This window comes from Hypanus sabinus, chromosome 9 (assembly GCF_030144855.1).
Source record: "Hypanus sabinus isolate sHypSab1 chromosome 9, sHypSab1.hap1, whole genome shotgun sequence".
Taxonomy (NCBI): Eukaryota; Metazoa; Chordata; class Chondrichthyes; order Myliobatiformes; family Dasyatidae; genus Hypanus; species Hypanus sabinus.
In genome coordinates, this window is record NC_082714.1 from 20,685,731 (window position 1) to 20,706,158 (window position 20,428).

Consider the following 20,428-nt stretch of genomic DNA (forward strand, 5'->3'; position numbering starts at 1 on the left):
GCTTTGTGGCTACGTTTGCGGGCGATACAAAGAAAGGCAGAGGGGCAAGTAGTGTTGAGGAAGCAGAGAGGCTGCAGAAGAACTTAGACAGAATAGGATAATGGGCGAAGAGGTGGCAGATGGAACAGAATGTCAGGAAGTGTATGTCCATGCACTTTGGTAGATGGAACAAAAGCAATTACTATTTTCAAAAGAGGGAGAAAATTCAAAAATCGGAAGTCCAAATCGTGCAGGTCTCTCCAGAGGTTAATTCACAGGTTGAATTGGGGGTTAATGTTAGCATTAATTTCAGGATCGATCCAAGATGGTGGCGTGACGCAGCTTGCAGCGGCCACTCCGTAGCTGATTATCTGTTATTTGTGAAGCGGGGTGCCGTGCACAATCATAATCAGTTGAAAACGGACGTGGGAGCACGGAGGAACATCTGGAAATCTCCAGGAAGACCTTCTTCGTTGCTGCTGCTGCTGTGAGGTCCGGGTCTCTGCTGGGAAGAGCAGACCCCCGGTCCTTGGGGTCGCGCTGCCACTGGTCATTGGCGGGGTCATCTTGATACGCTCGGCAGAGGATGGTTCTCAGAGAAGCTGTGCCGGAGGGGATGGTTGGAGGTTCGACAGACTCTGCGGTCAGATTCTGACTGTGTGCTGCGTCTGTGAGGCTGAGTCGGGCGGCACCGTGGAAGTCCATAGCGGAGATATTCCCTTCTGCCGCTGGCGTGAGATGACAAGTCATTCGGGGACCCTGAGGACTTGTGGAAACTGTGTGATGGTTTCTTTCGAACTTATAGTCTTTTAACATCTTTGGACTATTTTTACTGTGCCCATAGTCTCTTTTTTTATCAATTATGCTATTGTTTGCACTGTTGTAACTGTATGTTGTAAATATGTGGTTTTGTGCAGGTCTTGTAGCTTTAGTTTTTGGCCTTGTTTTGTCTGGTGGATTTGGAGCTCCTTTCTGGGGAATGCGCTAAGACGGTAGTGCGATATTAATACGCAGCAGCCTCTCCGGACTCTGGATTGGGGATTGCCAAACGTTATGTGGATTTTCTGGTGTAGTCTGTTTTATCATATGCTTTTGTGATATCATTCTGGAGGGACGTTGTCTCATTTTTTAACTGCATTGCATTTGTGGTTTCTAAATGACAATAAACTGAATCTGAATCTGAAGATGACTGGAATATAAAAGCAAGGACGTAATGCTGAGGCTGTATAAGGCACTGGTGAGGCCTCACTTGGAGCAGTCTTGGGCAACTTATTTAAGCAAGGATGTGCTGATATTGGAGAGGGTTCAGAGGAGGTTCACGAGAATGATGAAAGGAATGAAACAGTTATCATATGAGCAGCAGTTGAAGGCTCTGGGGGGTGGGGGGTGGGGGGATCTCATGGAAACCGTTCAAAAGAGCTTAACAGAGTGGATCTGAAGAGAATGTTTCATTTGGTGGGTGAGTCTTGGACCAGGGGGCACAGCCTCAAAATATAGGGATGTCCACTTAAGACAGAGATGAGAAGAAATTTCTTTAGCCAGAGGGTGCCGAATCTGTGGAATTTGTTGCCACAGGTGTCTGTGGAAGGCAGGTCATTGGGTGTTCTTAAGGCAGAGGTTGCAGGGTTCCTGATAGTCAGGGCTTGAAAGATCATGGGGAGAAGGAAGGAGAACGGGGTTGAGAGCTAAATGGATCAGCCATGATGAAATGGTGGAGCAGACTTGATGGGCCAAATGGCCTGATTATACTCCTATGTCTTATGGCCTTAGGGGTAAAGTCCTACCCATCACTGAGCACATTTACACTGAGTGCTGCTGCAGGAAAGCAGCATCCATCATTAACAATCCTCACCACTCTCTTCTTGCTACTGCCATCAGGAAGAGGGTACAGGAGCCTCAGGCCTCATACCACCAGATTCAGGAACAGTTATTACCCCTCAACCATCAGGCTCTTGAACCAGAGGAGGTAACTTTACTCAGCTTCAGGTGTCCCATCACTGAACTGTCCCCACAACCTACGAGCTCACTTTCAAAGACACTTCACACCATGTTCTCGATATTTATTACTTATTTGTTTAGTATTATTATTATCACTTTTGTATTTGCACAGTTTGTTGTATTTTGCACATTTGTTGCTTATCTGTACTGTTGGGTGTGGTCCTTCTTGGATTTACTGAGTATGCCCGCAAGAAAATCAATCTCATATACTATATGTATATAGTGACATATATGTACCTCGATAATAATTTTACTTCGAACTGTGTACACTTTGCACTCAGGGTCTTAGCACCTGGAATTATTGTGTAATCTAAAAAAGTTTGGGACTGCTGAGCAACAGCTGTGAAGAAAGGAACGAAGTTAACGATTCACCTCCCTGACTTTTTATCAGAGCTTGAAAAATGAAGTAACCAATATATTTGGGAGCAAGTAGCTAGGTTATGTTATCTGTACCCTTCCGTCCACCTTTTTATTCTGGTGTCTTCCTCCTTTTCCAGCCCTAAAGAAGCACCTCAGCCTGAAATGTTGACTGTTCATTTACTTCTATTGATGCTGCCTGATTTGCTGAGTTCCTCCAACATTTTGTGTGCCTTGTTTTAGATTTCCAGCATCTGCAGAATTTCTCATGCTTACCATCTGTGCTAATAATTAATAAGGGTGAAATGGATGGACTAGTGTGATCCAGAAAGCCCTCTCTAATGAGCTGTGGTGGTGAAACCCTGGACCATTTACTGGCTGCCTCAGAAGTACCATCTTTGTCTGTCGAACTGGAACACACTGTAGAAAACACTTTAACCGAGTAAGCAAAGATGAAGTCAATACCTTCTTCATTTGTGCAATTACACGTCATTGGCAGCGGCGGAAAGCAAACTGGTGAGCCGCCCAGCTCTTTGAGCCAGCGTAGGCTGCGAGAAACACTGGTGGATGCATACAGCAAAGTTACACATGCTGTTGGGAGATGCATGGGTCAAAATGCAGGCAGAAGGGCCAGACCTGCTCCTAACCTGTCTGGAACGTAGCACAACAGATTACAATACAGGGTAAGATCTAAAACATATTTCTCATGAAAAGATAGAGAAAATGGAAACATAAATATTGGATGTAGTAGGGGTGGGCAGTGATTCCAACTTGATCTGATTTTTCTTTTTAGACTTTGGAGTTGATGTATGTTAGAAAGTACAGAAAGGTTGGTAGAAAACATTAAAAATGGGTCCATATTTTGTTCTATTAGGTTAATCTCTTCAGTCAGCTTAGAACATAGAATGGGACATTCAGCCCACAATGTCTATACTGAACTTGATACCAAATTTAAACTAAATCCCTTCAGCCTGTGCATGATCTACATTCCTTGCATGTTCATGTGCCTTTCTGAAAGTCCTTTAAACACCACTATTGTATCTACTTCCACCATTAGTCCTGCCAGTCTGTTCCAGGCACCTATCACTCTCTTTCTAAAAATCTTGACCCACACATCTCCCTTAAACTTTCCTCCACTCATCTTAAATGCATGTCTTTCAGGATTTGGTATTTCTACCCTGGGAGAAAGATTTTGACTGTCTAGCTTATCTACTTTTCTCAGAATTTTATAAACCTCTGTCAGGTTGCCCCTCAGCCTCCGAAGCTCCAGAGAAAACAACCAAAATTTGTCCAACCTCTCCTTCTATAATCCATGCAGCATCCCGGTAAACCTCTTCTGCGCCTTTTCCAAAGCCTCTATATCGTTCCTCTAATACAGGGGTTCACAACCTGGGATCCATGGACCCCTTGGTTAATGATAGGGGTTTATGGCATAAAAAAGGTTGGGGGCCCCTGCTGTAATAAGACAACCAGAACTTCATGTGATACTTGAGCTTCCTAACTAAAGTTTTATATAACTGCAACAAGACTTTTTTACCTTTCTCTTCACTACACCAACCAATGAGTGTGAACATGCCACGTGCCTTCTTTACTACCCTATCTATCTGCATGCCACTTCCAATGACTAATGAACTTGGATTCCAAGATCCTCTGTACACCTCTGTACATCAATGATGCTAAGAATCCTGCCATTTATTGCAAATTTGTCACTTATTTTTGACCTCCCAATAAGTCTCTTATTGCATGCAGCAATAAGGTCAATGCACTGTATAATCATTTGATCTGAGTAAACAGCTTGCAAGACAAGTTCTTCATAGACGATCATAGGGGTCTCCCTACCCTCCAAGAGGATCATAGGGGTCTCCCTACCATTTTGAGATGATTATAGGGGTCTCCCTGCCAACTTGAGAGGATCATAGGGGTCTCCATACCATCTGAGAGGATCATAATGGTCTCCCTACCATTCAAGAGAATCATAGAGGTCTCCCTACCATCCAAGCAGATCATAGGATCACACTACCATCTGGAGATGATCATAGCAGTCTCCCTACCATCCAAGAGGGTCATATCCCACTACCATCTTGAGAGGATCATAGGATCTCCCTACCATCCACATGGATCATAGGGGTCATATCCCACTACCATCTGAGAGGATCATAGGGGTCTCCTTTCATCCACGAGGATCATAGGGGTCTCCCTACCATCCATTGTGAAAATTTATCAGGAGCACTGTATACACAGGGCCATTAGTAAGGATCCTGCCCATCCATCCAGCAGTCTCTTGGACGTTTTATGATTGGGCAGGAGACTACAATCCATAGAAACAAGAACGGTCAGGATGAGAAATAGTTTCTTCCCCCAGGCTATTGGCTTCTGAAATCCCAGCTGCATTGTAGTCGATGTGTCACTGATTAATCTGTTCTGTTTAATATTAATACACGTTAGTTATTTATGTGCGATTCATCTGTAGATTTTCAAAGGTTTCAGAATTTTCAAAGGTACATTTAATGTCAGAGAAATGCACACAATGTACATCCTGAAATGCGTTTTCTTCGCAAACACCCATGAAAACAGAGGAGTGCCCCAAAGAACGAACGACCGTTAAATGTTAGAACCCCAAAGACCCCCCCAGCTCCCCTCCCTCCTGCGCATAAGCAGCAGCGAGCAACAATCCCCCGTCCCCCCACCCGCAAAAAAAAAGCATCGGCACCCGCTACCGCACACTCAAGTGTGAGCAAAGCAACAGCAGAGACACAGACACAGGTTTTCTCCTTCCCTTCATAAGTTATCACGTGTTATGCGTTTTACCCCTGGCTCGAAGAAATGTTGGTCTCATTTCTATATGCATTATATACTGTACATTATATACATGTATATAGTTGAATGACAATAAATTTGACTTGACTTCACCATATCTTGGTAGCTATATCAATTGCAAAACCAAAATGCAACACTTCACACTTGCCTGGATGAAACTCCATCTGCAATTTCCCTGTCTGATCTGTAACTGATCTACATGTATATCCTGCGGTGTCCTTTGGCAATCATCTTCACTGTCCACAGCTCCACCAACCGTTGTGGCAGAATCAGAATCAGGTTTAGTATCACCCACATGTCATGAAACTTGCTGTTACACAGCAGTTCATTGCAATACATAATAATAAAATCTGTAAATTACAGCAAGAAGTATATATAAATTTAAAGAGTTAAATAAGTAGTGCAAAAAGAGGAATAAAGAAATTGTGAGGTAGTGTTCATGGGTTCAGTGTCCATTTAGAAATTGGATGGCAGAGGGGAAAAAGCTGTTCCTGAATCGTTGAGTGTGTGTCTTCAGGCTCCCGTACCTCCTCCCTGAAGGTAGCAATGAGAATATGGCATGTCTTCTTGGGGCACCTGCAAACCTAATCTATGAGTTGAACGGGCCCTTTCTATGCTACACATTTCCATGTTACCCAGTGCTTCTGGCAAAGGCATGAGTAATAATAACGAGTCTCAAGTCTAAGTAGTAGACCTTCTGCTGGGAACATGTGTCAAAATGCTTGTTGAAACTGGCTTGCAATGAACTCAGCTGTTTAGCATTATAAGAATCAGAGCTCTACAAAGCAGGAAGTGTGTTCAGTGCTTGATTAGGGTGCTTCATCTTTGAAGTCAGCCAGAGGGTGTGTCATTATGGAACTGTGGAGGGAATCAGTTGCCTTTACTCAATGGAACTTTATGGAACGAAAGACACAACACATGATCCTGAGCAAGCATTGATTCTGCTGCAGTAGGACATATCTTGGGGAAAAAAAAACTACTGTAGTGCTTTTTTTTAAAACCATTGGGATTACTTCTTTTTGAACTAGTTTTGGCTGACAGCACATGAAGAGCTTTTTTAAAAAATCTCCTGTCACCCATAGCACTGTCGCTGGGCGTATAATATATTTCCACAGAATTAGGCAATTCTCTGACAGCACTGCCTGGAGCATTTTCAGGTGTGGTCTGTCAGTTGTGATATGTTAGTGCAGCAACAGCTTGGAGCTGAGATGCAGCTTAGAGGAATGTGGACAAAACGCTGGCAAGTGGGCATCTTGGGATAGCATGCACAAGCTGGGCTGAATATATTCTCTGTAATATATTTTTCTATGACTGTATGGCTTGATGGTAGACTGGAGATGCAAGTCTATACAGACCAGGCATCCCACAATATCTCCCACTCAAAACATAACTCCTGACACTTCCTGTAAGGAATTTGTCCATTCTCCGAGGGACCACGTGGGTTTCCTCTGGGTGCTCTTCCTCCCACATTCCAAAGACCTACCAGCTGGTAGGTTACTTGGTCATTGTAAATTGTCCTGTGATTGGGCGGGGATTAAATCAGGGTTGCTGGGCAGCATGGGTTGAAGGTCTGGAAGGGCCTTTTCCATATTCAGAGAAAGACTGAATGCTAAATGAATGAAGCAAGGACAAAATTCTGGAGGAACTCAGCAGGTCAGGCAGCATCCATGGAAATGAATAAGCAGTCGACATTTCTGACCGAGACTCTTCAGGATTCTATGCGACAATATGTTTTCTTTAAGCAGAGAATCCTGAAGGTAGCTAGAACAGTTTATAAACATGAAAAGCATCTTTCCTCCCACAAGCTACAATGAAGCACATTTCTTTAGTGCAAGTTTAGTCAGTAAATCAGTGGGAGCCGTTTGGTTGCCCGGCTACCTTCACTGCCAGTAGTTTACACAATGTGTGAGCTAAATGCATGAAATGGTACAACATTTGACCAAATTATAATCATTTTGGTAGTTCCACGGATTGAGCAGTTGAGAATGTGAGTCACTGGTGAGTCACAATCACGCACATCATCAGCAAAAAGAACATTTATATTAAAAAAATCTTTTTCCAAAGATTACTCATAATTGCTTAATAGGATTAACTGCACTTCTAGAAGATTTTTTTAGAAAAAGGGTCAGTAATCTTGTATTATCTTGGCTGTCAGCAACTACAACTTGGTCACGGGCTTTGACCAAGCAGATGTCAGTTTTCCCATCTTTGACCTCACTTGATTCATTTTTGCATTTCAGTCTTTTTCTGAGCAACACACAAAAGCCGTTTAATTTACAGGAGGATTTCCTCACTGGTCCCTCCTTTTCAACCAGGTGGATCTGGCTCCCTGTGTTCCCCATTCTTACTTTGAGAGAATGATACAATATGAGTTTGGAACTTTGGCCTTCCTGTTGACTGTAGCTCAGCGCTTATCACCATCATTCCCACAGTCCTGATCAATAAGCTACAGAACCTGGGGCTCTGTACCTTGCTCTGCAATTGGATCCTTGATTTCCTAACCAGCAGGCCACAATCTGTGCAGATTGATGATAACATCTCCTCCTTGCTGATGATCAACACTTAGGGGTGTGTGCTTAGCCCACTGCTCTACTCTCTCTTTTGCCCATGAATGTATGACTAGGTACAGCTCAAACACCATCTATAAATTTGCTGATGATACGTTATTGGTAGAATCTCAGGTGGAGATGAGAGGGTGTACAGGAGCGAGATATACCAGCTAGTTGAGTGGTGTCTCAGCAACAACCTTGCATTCAATGTCAATAAGATGAAAGCTGATTGTGGACTTCAGAAAGGGTAAAACTAGGGAACACGAACCAGTCCTCAGAGGGATCGGAGGTGGACAGAGTGAGCAATTTCAAGTTCCTGGGTGTCAATATCTCAGAGGATCTAACCTGGTCCCAACATATCAATGCAGTTATAAAGAAGGCGAGACAGGGGCTATATTTCATTAAGAGTTTGAAGAGATTTGGTTTGTCACCTAAAACATTCGAAAACTTCTACAGATGTTCTGTGGAGAGCATTCTGACAGGATGCATCACTGTCTGGTATGGAGGGGCTACTGCACAAAACCAAGAGAAGCAACAGAAAGTTGTAAAATTAGTCAGCTCCATCTTGGATACTAGCCTCCATTGTATCCACGACGTTTTCAAGGAGCGGTGCCTCAGAAAGGCAGTGTCCATTATTAAGGACCCCCATCACCCAGGACCTGCCCTCTTCTCATTGTTACCAATGGGAAGGAGATACAGAAGCCTGAAGATACCAGCTGGTATATCTCACTCCTGTACGCCCTGTCACCTCCATCTGAGATTCTACCAACAATGCTTGCATCACTCAGCGACTCAGGAACAGCTTCTTCCCCTCTGAATGGATATTGAACCCATGAACACTAACTTGCTTTTTTAAATATTATTTCTGTTTTGCAATATTTTTAGTCTAACTATTTAATATACATATATACGTACCGGAATTGATTTACTTATTTATATATTTTTTCTTTCTATATTTTCATGTACTGCATTGAACTGCTGCTGCTAAGTTAACAAATTTGACGTCACGTGCCGGTGATAATAAACCCGATTCTGATTCTGATTCTCTTAAATTCCTTGGTTCCATCACTAAACAAAGTGCCAACCATAACCCTGGATAAATTTCCACTTTGGGAACAGGATGTTGTGGGGGGATTGGGAGGAGAATGGGAATAACTTAATGCTTCTTTGTGTGATTTTTCGAGTCAATCGGTCATTCTTGAAGCAGGATCAGTAGTGTGTCAAAGTCTGAAAGTGTCTGATGAGTAAACAAAAGAAGGGCTTCGTTGGATCCTTCATACTTGCAGCATTTATGTCCCTGCTAACACTAACCCAGGCCTCTAGGGATCAGGTTAGGCTTTAGGGACAGAGATGTAGGGGAATTAGAGGACAGGCTGGAGTCTTTGCTTCGTGTTCAGAGGCCAGTGACATTGACACGGTCGTTTTACGCGCTGGCACCCAGCGCGGACAAGGGGCCCCTGGGTACGAGAACCGGCAAGTTTGGAGTTCGAGGTCCAGTGTTTGGGGTCCCTTCCTTGGTGAATCTGGAGCCTGGGGTCTGGAGTTTGTTGGGGGGAGGCTCATCCAGGGTACTCATTCTTTGTCACCAGTAAGTCCAGGGTCGACACCAAAGATCGATTCCCTAAGGCTGATCGGACGTCCAGAGTGCCAGACCCCTGAGTCTGCAATTCTCTGCAAATCTACTGAGACACAGCATCTGCAAATCCTTGAGCCTGCTGGAGTCTGGGAGCAAAAGATGGCCGGTGATGGAGTTAGACGGCTATGTGTGTGTGTGTGTTAATGGGTGGGTGCTTGAGAGGGAAGAATGGGGCTTGTTTCACTGTTGTCGCTTGGCGTGTTCTGTTTTGCACTCTATGGTGTTCCGTTGAGCTTGGTGGGTATAATACAAACACAAGAAAATCTGTAGATGCTGCAAATCCAAAGCAACACACACAAAATGCTGGAGGAACTCCGCAGGCCAGGCAGCAGCTATGGAAAAAAGTAAACAGTTGACGTTTCAGGCCGACCCCTCATTAGGACTGGAAAAAAGATGAGAAGTCAGAGCAAGAAGGTGGGGAAGGGTGTATGAAGTTCAAGGTGGCAGGTGATAGGTGAAACCGGGAGAGGGGGAGGGGTGAAGTAGAGAACTGGGAAGCTGACTGGTAAAAGAAATAAAGGGCTGGAGAAGGGAGAATCTAATAGGAGAGGGTAGAAAGCTACGGAAGAAAAGGAAGGGGGAAGAGCACCAGAGGGAGGTGATGGACAGGTAAGGAGATGAGGTGAGAGAGGGAAATGGGAATGGTGAAGGGAGGGGGCAATTACCAAGAAGTTTGAGAAATCAGTGTTCATGCCATCAGGCTGGAGTCTACCCAGATGGAAGATAAGTCGTTGCTCCTCCAACCTGAGTGTGGCTTCATTGCGGCAGTAGAGGAGGCCATGGACTGACATGTCGGAATGGGAATGGGAAATAGAATTAAAAAGGGTGACAACAGACGATCCCGCTTTTTCTGGCAGATGGCGCATAAGTACTCAGCGAAGTTGTCTCCCAATCTGCTTCGGGTCTTATGGTCAGTATGATATGTTGGCACTGGAATGTGTGGTGGCACTTGCCTCTGTTGGTAGTTCTCGCAAATGACCAATTTTATTCTTCACTGTATGTTTGATGTACATCGATAAATAAAATCTGAATATGAGATCCTTAGAGGAGAAAGTAACAGAAGCAGAAGAGGTAAATCTTGGGTCCCTGGGACCCACTTTTGCCTCAGCATGCTCCAGTCAACTACAATCCTTTAAGGGGGTGGAGCAAACAAAAAAGAATAATTGGAACATTTGGACTATTAAAGTTTGATGTTAAGTGCAATGTTTGAAAGTATTTCATAACTCTCATCCATAAAAATGCCCTTAGGCACATCTTTAGAAATCAGACACCAGCGCCAGCTATTCTGCATCTAAATTATATGTTGCAAAACTTGGTTTTGTGCATAGGAATGGGAATGAGTTATCGTCTGCTGGCTCTGGAACCCCGTAGGTCATTGAATCAACCTCTCTGAGATGTTCACAAAGTCGCTGAAATTATTTTTGAATGCTTGTGGAAATATTAAGTATTTTGCAACATTGCATCAGAATAATCAGGTATCCAGAGGCGGGGAGAACCCTGGCACATCAAATTCAAACCTTACATTACATTTGAAACTTGATTATCCAACCTATCAGAATCAGGTTAACTATCGCTAACATACATTGTGAAATGCGTTGCCATGTGGCATCACAGGGGAAGAAGTGAACATGGGTCTTTCGGCTCCTGTACCTTCTCACCGAACTGTGACCACTTGGATCACTTTGCACTAAAATAGACTTTCCTTTGGTTCTGGTTGTGTTCTTTCTGTAAAAATCTGTGTTTAATCTATGTTTTTTTTTTGTGAGTGCTGTTTGCCTGATGTTATATGCCTGTAATGATGCCCTGAGTACGTTGTTCAGTGCACCAGTCAAGACAAGTGCTTGTGCATAAGATAATGAATTCAGCTTTGACTTTTGACTTTGTCAGGTCAGCATGGATTCAGAGGGCCAAAGAGCCTATTTCTGTGATGTATATCTCTATTATTCTATGACAAATATGCTCATTACCACATGCCCTCCCACTTAATTTCACCTACTTGGACCACCTCAATGTGTCAAGAAAGGGCAAAGTCACAGTCCAAAGTTGCAGTACAGTACCTACACTCGGTGGCCATTTTATTATTGACCTTCTGTACCTAATAGAGTGGCCATTTTGTGTATGTTCATGGTCTTCTGCTGCTGTCGCCTGTCCTCTTCAAGGTTCGACCCGTGGTGAATTCAGAGGTATGCTTCTACACACCACTGTCGTAACGCTGGTTATTTGAGCTACTGTCACCTTCCTGTCAGCTTGAACCAGTCTGGCCATTCTCCTCCGACCTCTTTCATTAACAAGGCATTTCCATCTCAGAAATGTGGCACATTGGATGTCCTGCTTTAGTTTTTTACACCATTCTTAGTAAAATCCAGAGACTGTTGTGCCTGGAAATTCCAGGTGATCAGCAGTTTCTGAGATACTCAAACCATCTTGTCACAATCATTCAACAGTCAAAGTCATGCATTGCATATTTCTTCCCCATTCTGATGCTTGTTCTGAGCAACAACTGAACCTCTTGACCATGTCTGCATGCTTTTATACATTGAGCTGCTGCCACATGATTGGCTGATTAGATATTTGCATTAACAAGCAGGTGTACAAGGGGCCACTGAGAGTATAGGGAGAGGGATTGAGCAGAAGTACTGTGAACAAATTCAACCCCACTGGCAGGTAAGCGGGCAGCTGTGAGTATCAGCCAGCACTGGCACATTTCCCTCAGTGTGCCTCGGTTCTCTTGTCTGTTTTCTCTGCCAGCTTCCAAAAGCCCTAGGAGACCTGTGAAGCTGAAATTAAATTGATCATCTGCTAGTACTATCTCACTGAGTCCAGTGAATCTCTATGATTCACACCTCCAGAGGGCTGAAAATTCGAGGTAGATTTATTGTATGTATAATCTATATTTTCATTTATATTTATCATTATTATTGTTATGAGCAGAGAGACAACATCTGCCAGAAGTAAGTTCCTTGTATGTGTACAGGTACTTGGCGATTAAAGTCTGATTCTGATTATCGAAGTACATATATCTCACCATATACTACCCTGAGATTCATTTTTGTGGGCATTCACAGTAAATACAAAGAAACAGAATAGAACCAATAAGAAGCTGCACAACAATAGGCATCTGTTAGTCTCGAGAGACCGTGGATTTGCGCCTTGGAAAGTTTCCAGGGCGCAGGCCTGGGCAGGGTTGTATGGGAGACTGGCAGTTGCCCAAGCTGCAAGCCTTCCCCTCTCCACGCCACCGATGTTGTCCAAGGGAAGGGCACTAGGACCCATGCAGCTCGGCACTGGTGTCATCGCAGAGCAATGTGTTGTTAAGTGCCTTGCTCAAGGACACAACATGCACACTGTCTTAGCTGAGGCTCGAACTAGCGACCTTCAGATCACTAGACCAACACCTTAACCAGTTGGCCACATGCCAACAAAGTACAAACAAAAAATGTGCAACCGAACTGTGCAGATATGAAAGAAAATAAATGAATAAGCAATAAATATTGAAAACATGAGTTGTAGAATCAATAGGTTGTGGAATCATTTCAGTGTTGGGGTCAGTGAAGTTATCCCCTTTGGTTCAGGAACCTGATGGTTGGGACTAATTACACAAGGTATTAACGGAGAAGATAGATTTGCTTGAGAGTGTCACATGGATACGGGCACAGATCACAAATTAACACTATGAGTTTGATAGGCAGCGTTAGCGAAGCAAGTGGAGTACCTGTGGTTTCTGTTTGCGACATCAGTCCTGCTAGTTAATCTCGATCTAAAACCTCGACTGTTCTTTCCTCTCCAAAGATGCTGCCTGACCTGCTGAGTTCCTCCAGCATTTTTTACTACGGACAATAATGAATTGATTTTTCAGTCATAAACAAAAGAAAATCTGCAGATTCTGGAAATCGGAGCAACACCCACAAAATGCTGGAGGAACTCAGCAGGCCAGGTAGCATCTATGGAAAAGTGTAACATCAATGTTTTGGGCCAAAACCCTCGGGAGGACTGGAGAAAAAAAAGCCAGGAGTAGATTTAAAAGGCGGGGGAGAGGAGAGAGAAACACCAGGTGATAGGTGAAACCTGGAGGGGGAGGGATGAAGTAAAGAGCTAGAAAGTTGATTGATGACAGAGACAGAAGGCCATGGAAGAAAGGAAAAGGGGTGAGGAGCATCAGAGGGAGGCAATGGGCAGGTACGGAGATAAGGTGAGGGAGGGAAAAGGGGATGAGAAATGGTGAAGAGGGGTTCGGGCGTTACTGTAAGTTCAAGAAATCGATGTTCATGCCATCAGGTTGGAGGCTACCCCAATGGAACATAAAGTGTTGTTCCTCCAACTCATGCGCAGCCCCATAACGAGTGGAGGAGGCCATGGAATGGACGTATCGGAATGGGAATGGGAAGTGGAATTAAAATGGGTGGCCACTGGGAGATCCTGCTTGTGCTCAGCGAAGGCAGGAGGCCCCACCAGGAGCACCGAACACGGTAAATGACCCCAACAGGCTCACAGGTGAGGTGTCACCTCACCCTGGAATGGCTGTTACAACTAATACTAGTGGGATGCCGGTGGCATCTGATGGACTTGATGTGCTAAACAAAAGGTGTCTTCTCCTTCCAGGGCTGAACACATGATGAGACTGAGACTGGGAGAGAGAAGGAAGGACTGAGATCAGAGTGGGCACGGCACTCACTTTCTGCCACATGACATCCCAATTTGGCACACGCCTCCACCTCCTTCAGTTTTCTGAAAGTTTAAAACAGGAAATCCCAGTTGGCCTTTAGGTTTGCACTAAAGGTAAATTGCGTGCTTCAGATCTTGGTGAAGGATCTGCAAGAGAATTTGGTGGGACCTTGGTGCAATGTCAACTAATGACATTACATTATGACATAGGGATATATTAATATTGTTATACTTTCAGGGACTTCATGAGAGATGCAATAGAAATGCTATTTTTTTTCTTTTACTTCAGAGATCAAATGCATACAGCCTGCTCCAAGAAGTAGCAGTTATCTTTGAAGTTAGAAAGCAATATTGTAATCAGCCTGGAGAAATATATTCATGCAGTGCTGAAAAGTTTAGTGAAATGCTGTTGAAAATCAGCATAACTCAAATAAACTTATATTTGTTTAGACACATCTGGGAATCTTTGTGTCTGTTGGGAAATTCACACAGCACTCTTTGATGTTATTTTTGACCTTCCTGCACTTTTATTCCCTCAAAACTTGCCACCAGTTGGGCACCAAGCAAGATTCGCCAGCACGAGAAAATCTGCAGATACTGGGAATCCAAAGCAACAAAGATTCAATGTACATTTATTATCAAATAATGTATAACTTAAGCAATCTTGAGATTTGCTTGCTTACAGGTAGCCACAAAGCAAGAAACCCAAAAGAACCTGTTAAATAAAAGGCAAACACCTGAGATGCAAGAGAAAGGGGAAAAAAAGAACACAAACCATGCCAACATTCCGAACCAAAACTTAGACCTCATATCCAAACCCTGGAGCGGCCTGGATTTGAGCCAAAGCCTCACCTATCAGTTCATCATATCAGCAGGCACGAAGCGCAGCACCTGGGCACACAAATTGCTGGAGGAACTCAGCAGCCCAGGCAGCGTCTATGGAAAAGAATAAACAGTCAACATTTTGGGCCAAAATCATTCATCAGGACTTACCAGCTTCAAATCTATCCACCATCAATAGTATCAAACTTAATTACTTAGAGAAAAACCACGTTTTGTTTAAAGTGCCAATCCAAGATTGCTTTTTGTCCTCATTGTCATCTGTAATATCCCTGCAACCACAAATACAACCTCATATATAAGGCTTGGCTGTTTTACCCATGGAGGTCAGAGACACCAGAATCAGGTTTAATATCATTGGCAAACGTCGTGAAATTTATTAACTTAGCAACAGCAATGCAATGAAATAAATGATAAATAAATATAGAGAAAAAATTGAATTAGAGTATGTATATCTATAATAGTTATTTTAAAATAAGTGGTGCACAAAAACAGAAATAAAAAGGTAGTGTTCATGGGTTTAATGTCCATTTAGAAAATCGAACAGCAGAGGGGAAGAAGCTGTTCCTGAATCACTGAGTGTGTGCCTTCAGGCTTCTGTACCTCCTTCCTGACAGTAACAGTGTGAAAAGGCATGCCCTGGGTGATGGGGATCCTTAATGATGGATGCCGCCTTGCTGGGGCACCACTCCTCGAAGATGCTTTGGACGCTACAGAGGCAAGCACACAGTGTGGAGCTGACCACTTTCACGATCTTGTGCAGTAGCCCTCCATACCTGCCCCCTCCCACCCCGTCCATACCAGACGGTGATGCAGCCTGTCAAAAAGCACTCTGCGGTACACTTGTAGAAGTTTGTGAGCATTTTAATTGACAAACCAAATCTCCTCAAGCTCCTCCTCAAATATAGTCGCTGTCCTGCCTTCATGACAGCTGCATCAATATGTTGTGTCCAGGTTGGGTCCTCAGAGATATTGACACCCAAGAACTTGAAATTGCTTGAAATTAAAATTAAGAAACATGGTTATACTCATCTTCCTAAACAAAATATTCCAATCTGTCTGAGATCCGCCTAGGACATTGAGAATGCTCGTCCATTTTCCCATTATCCCTAGCCCGACCACTACACTGCTATCCCATCATCTCAACTTCCATTTATTCATTGGTGAAACTTCACTATAGATAGGAGGATATTGCTTATGTAGTGTTTTAATAGCTGCTTGACACGACTGTATCTGTTGGTCTACTTGCTGGCACTTCCAGAAATTACAGCAAGTCAATAGAAAACACTATGTTGATACTGACTGTGTTAACTCAATAACGTTCTTCTGTGCTTCTTAAAAATGAAAATATCGATTTTTATGGGATTTTCACAAACATGTTTGAGTGACCTACGACCCCAAAAAAAAACAACTTCCAGGCCAATTTGTCATCGACACAAAAATTTGGGATTTCAGGAGAGTACAATTGATTCATTTTGGCAAGTCAGCTGATTATTTTCCATCCAGAAGCATTTTATAAGCTGAAATTGCTTTCAGTATACATAGCTAATGGTACCGATTTTGTATCTGCCCACTTATTTTCTAATTAAAATCTGATCATATAAACAATATTTGATTTGTAGAATTAGTCGCAGCAGAATATTTTATAAGGATCTGGCATCTTGTTGTTACGTGTCTCACTGTCTTTCTATCTCAGTACAACCCAAGTATTCTTCTCCAAGCTAATTCTTTTTTAATTTCACCAGCAGAGTGCGGCGATAGTATTGTCCACCCAGTGGGATTACTCTAGCAGGTTAAACTTTTGGCCCACCCCTACACGACTGCTTCGCTGGTCTTTTACTGCAAGCAGTTTTACCTGACAGAAAGGTAGTATTCCAAAAGCCAACACGGAGACCACGAGTTTGTATGAGACAGACTGTAAGCTGTGTCAGCCAACCACAAGCAGAGACCAGTGTGATACTAATTGGCACAAGTATTCAGACTCGAAGGAGTTAAGCCAGCTAACTCAGTCATAGTTGCTCATTACAGGTGGGTTCCACAAGTTAAGGATACATCTTTGAGACGTGAACACTACAGTCCCTGATGAAGAAGCAGATCAGATCAACAATGGGACAAGGTCACATGTTGGAAAAGTTGCTAACTAATTGAGTCTATGGACTGGCTGTTAAATTGACAGCTAAGTAATGTATTAAATTAATTTTGCCAATATATTTACTTCAGACGTTGATCTTTGGTATCTCAGAATCACAGTCCATTTCTATGGGCAGATTAATATTACGACTTGAGGCATTCAGAGTTCAGAGTGCAATTCCATTGCCATCTGTAAGGAGTTTGTATGTTCTCCCCGAGAACGCGTGGGTTTCCCCTGGGTGCTTTGGTTTCCTCCCACAGTCCAAAGATATACTGGTTAGGAGGTTAAGAACATAAGACCATAGATATTGGAGCAGAATTAGGCTGCTTGACCCATCGAGTCTGCTCCGGAAATAGTCCTGTGATTAGAGGAGTGTTAAATAGGTGGTCTGCTGGGCAGTGTGGCTTGTTGAACCAGAAGGGCTTGTTCCCTAAGTAAAATAAAGTTTAATAAATGTTACTTGCCGAGTTTTTATATGCATTTAATGCAGAGGTTGAAAGATTCTTGATTGGTCAGGGGGAAGGCGGGAGACTGGGGCTGAGAGGAAAATGGATGAGTCATGATGAAATGGTGGAGTAGACTCGATGGGCCAATTGGCCTAATTCTGCTCCTATATCATATGGTCTTATATGTCATGAAATTTGTTGTTTTGCCACAGCAGTACAGTGTCATGCATAAAAAATCTATAAATTACAATAAGAAATAGATGTATAGTGTATATAAAATGAAATTAAATAAGTGGTGCAAAAAGACAGCCAAGAAATGGTAAGGTAGTGTTCATGAGCTGGTTTATTAACTAACAGACATCCATCAAATACTCAAAGTCAGAGACACACAAAACAGAACAGGCCCTTGGGCCTACCAAGATTAGGCTGACCATTAAGCATCTGTTTACACTAAACCTGTTTTACTCTCTCCACATTCCCACCAACTTGCCTCCAGATTTAACCAATCACTTACACAGTGGGGAAAGTTGACCTACCACCCACGGCTTTGGGATGCAGAAGAAGCCAGACCATGTGGAGGATATTGCAGGCAGCATCAGAGTGCAAGGTTGAACCCAGATGGCTGGAGCTCTGAAGTAGCAGCTCACTACCACACTACTAGGGTGAATACTGAAGCATGATAACAGATCAACAGTGTCTTTAAAAAGGTCTTCATCCCATTTGAAGTTTTCATGTTTTATTGTTTTACAACATTGAATCATAATGGATTTCATTTGGCTTTTTTGACACTCATCAACAGAAAAAGATTCTTTCATGTCAAAATGAAAACAGATCTCAAAAAAGTGATCTAAATTAATTTCAAATATAAAACACAGAATAATTGACTGCATAAGTATTCACTGCTTTAATATGACACATCAAATCATCAGTGTTGTAGCCAATTGGTTTTAGAAGTCACATAATTAGCTAAATGGAAATCTGCTTTTGGAGACCTGCGTGCGGTTAAGCTGTTTCAATTGGTTGTAGTAAAAAGACACCTATATCTGGAAGGTCCAACAACTGGTAAGTCAGTATCCTGGCAAAAACTACACCATGAAGACAAAAGAACACTCCAAGCATCCTCGCAATAAGGTTATTGAAAAGCACAAGTCAGGAGAGGGATCCAAGAAAATTTCCAAGTCACTGACTATCCCTTGCAGTACAGTTAAGTCAATCATGAAGAAATGGAAAGAAGATGGCTCAGATATAAACCTGCCTAGAGCAGGCCGTCCTCAAAAACTGAGTGACTGTGCAAGAAGGGGACTAGTAGGGAGGCCACCAAGAGACCTATGATGTTTCAGTGGCTGAGATGGGAGAGACTATGCATACAGCTACTGTTGCCCGGGTGTTTCACTTGTTGCAGCTTTATGGGAGAGTGACAAAGAAAAAGCTGTTGTTGAAAAAAAACTCACATAAAATCTTGGCTAAAGTTTGCAGAAGGCAAGTGGAAAACTCTGAAGTCAGCTGAAAGCAGGTTCTATGGTCTGATGAAACCAAAATTGGGCTTTTTGGCCATCAGACTAAATGCTATAGTGTAAGGTAAACACCACAATTCATCAAATACACACCATCCCTACCATGAGGGTTGGTTGTGGCTGCATCATACTGTGGGGATGCTTCACTGCAGCAGGATCTGGAAGGCTTGTGAAGGGAGAGGGTAAAATGAATGCAACAAAGTACAGGGAAATCCTGGAAGAAAACCTGATCCTACCCACATGGGAACTGCGACTTGGGAGAAACTTTGATTTCCAGCAAGACAATGATCCCCAGATGTTGTCCTAGAGTAGCCAAGTTAGATCCCAGACCTCAATCCAATTGAGAATTTGTGGCTGGATTTGAAAAGGGCTGTTCACTCACAATCCCCAAGCAATCTGACAGAGCTTGAGCAGTTTTCTGAAGAAGAATGGGGGAAAACTGCAGTGTCTAGATGTGCCAAGCTGACAGAGACCTATCCACACAGACTCAAAACTGTAATTCCTGCATCTACTAAATACTAACTCGAAGGGGGTGAAAAAGTATGGAATCCATTATTTTGTCTTTTATATTTGTAATTGATTTAAATCATTTTGTAGAGATCTATTTTCACTTTGACTCAAAAGGGTCTTTTTCTATTGATCAATGTCAAGAAGGCCAAATTAAATCCCCTGTGATTCAATGTTGTAAAACAATAAAACATGAAAACTTACGGGGGAGTGGGGTTGAACAATTTTTATAGGCTCTGTAACTGGACAGCTGGCATGACGGTGGTGTGATTCAATGAGAAGCTCCATTCCTGTGCTTCCTATGGTGATACACCTTACCCATCTCCTTCATGACGTAGTAGTGGGAACAGCCCAGCTACAAATACTTACTTACTGTTCATTACATCTCTGATGTTTAGGGCTGCGGTGAAGGTATTCCTTCTCTGTCTGTTGATACAATTGCACACAGATAGAAGGATTCTTCAATGCCGTTTCCATAACAACTTTGTTTTACCAGTCAGGGTTGTTGGCCCTGAGCTGAGCCCCTGAACCTGGCGGACCGGTGGACCACTCCTAGTCTGGCCTCTACCCTTTGACCTGTTTGGCATAGGTGACCCTACCAAGAGCCAAAGCCAAAGCCCTGACTCCAGCCAGCATAGCTCTCCGGGTCACTGAGGTATGCAAGCCTCCAAACCCCACATCAAAGTTATGATCCACTTGGAGAACAGGTTCAATGGTAGATTAGATATCAGATCATCATTCAGGTGGGGGAATTTCAAGGAGCTGGTGAGGTGGATTGTGAGGGGGATATTGCTGGTCCACTCAGTTGTTTATCTGAGATATAGAGTGAATAAGGAGTGGATGTTTCCAACAGTGGAAGAGTCTGGGACGAGAGGGTGCAGCCTCAGAGTAGAAGGACATCCCTTTAGAACAAAGATAGGAAGGAATTTCTTTCTCTAGATTGTGGTGAATCTGTGGAATTCATTGCCACAGATGGCTATGAAGTATTGTGC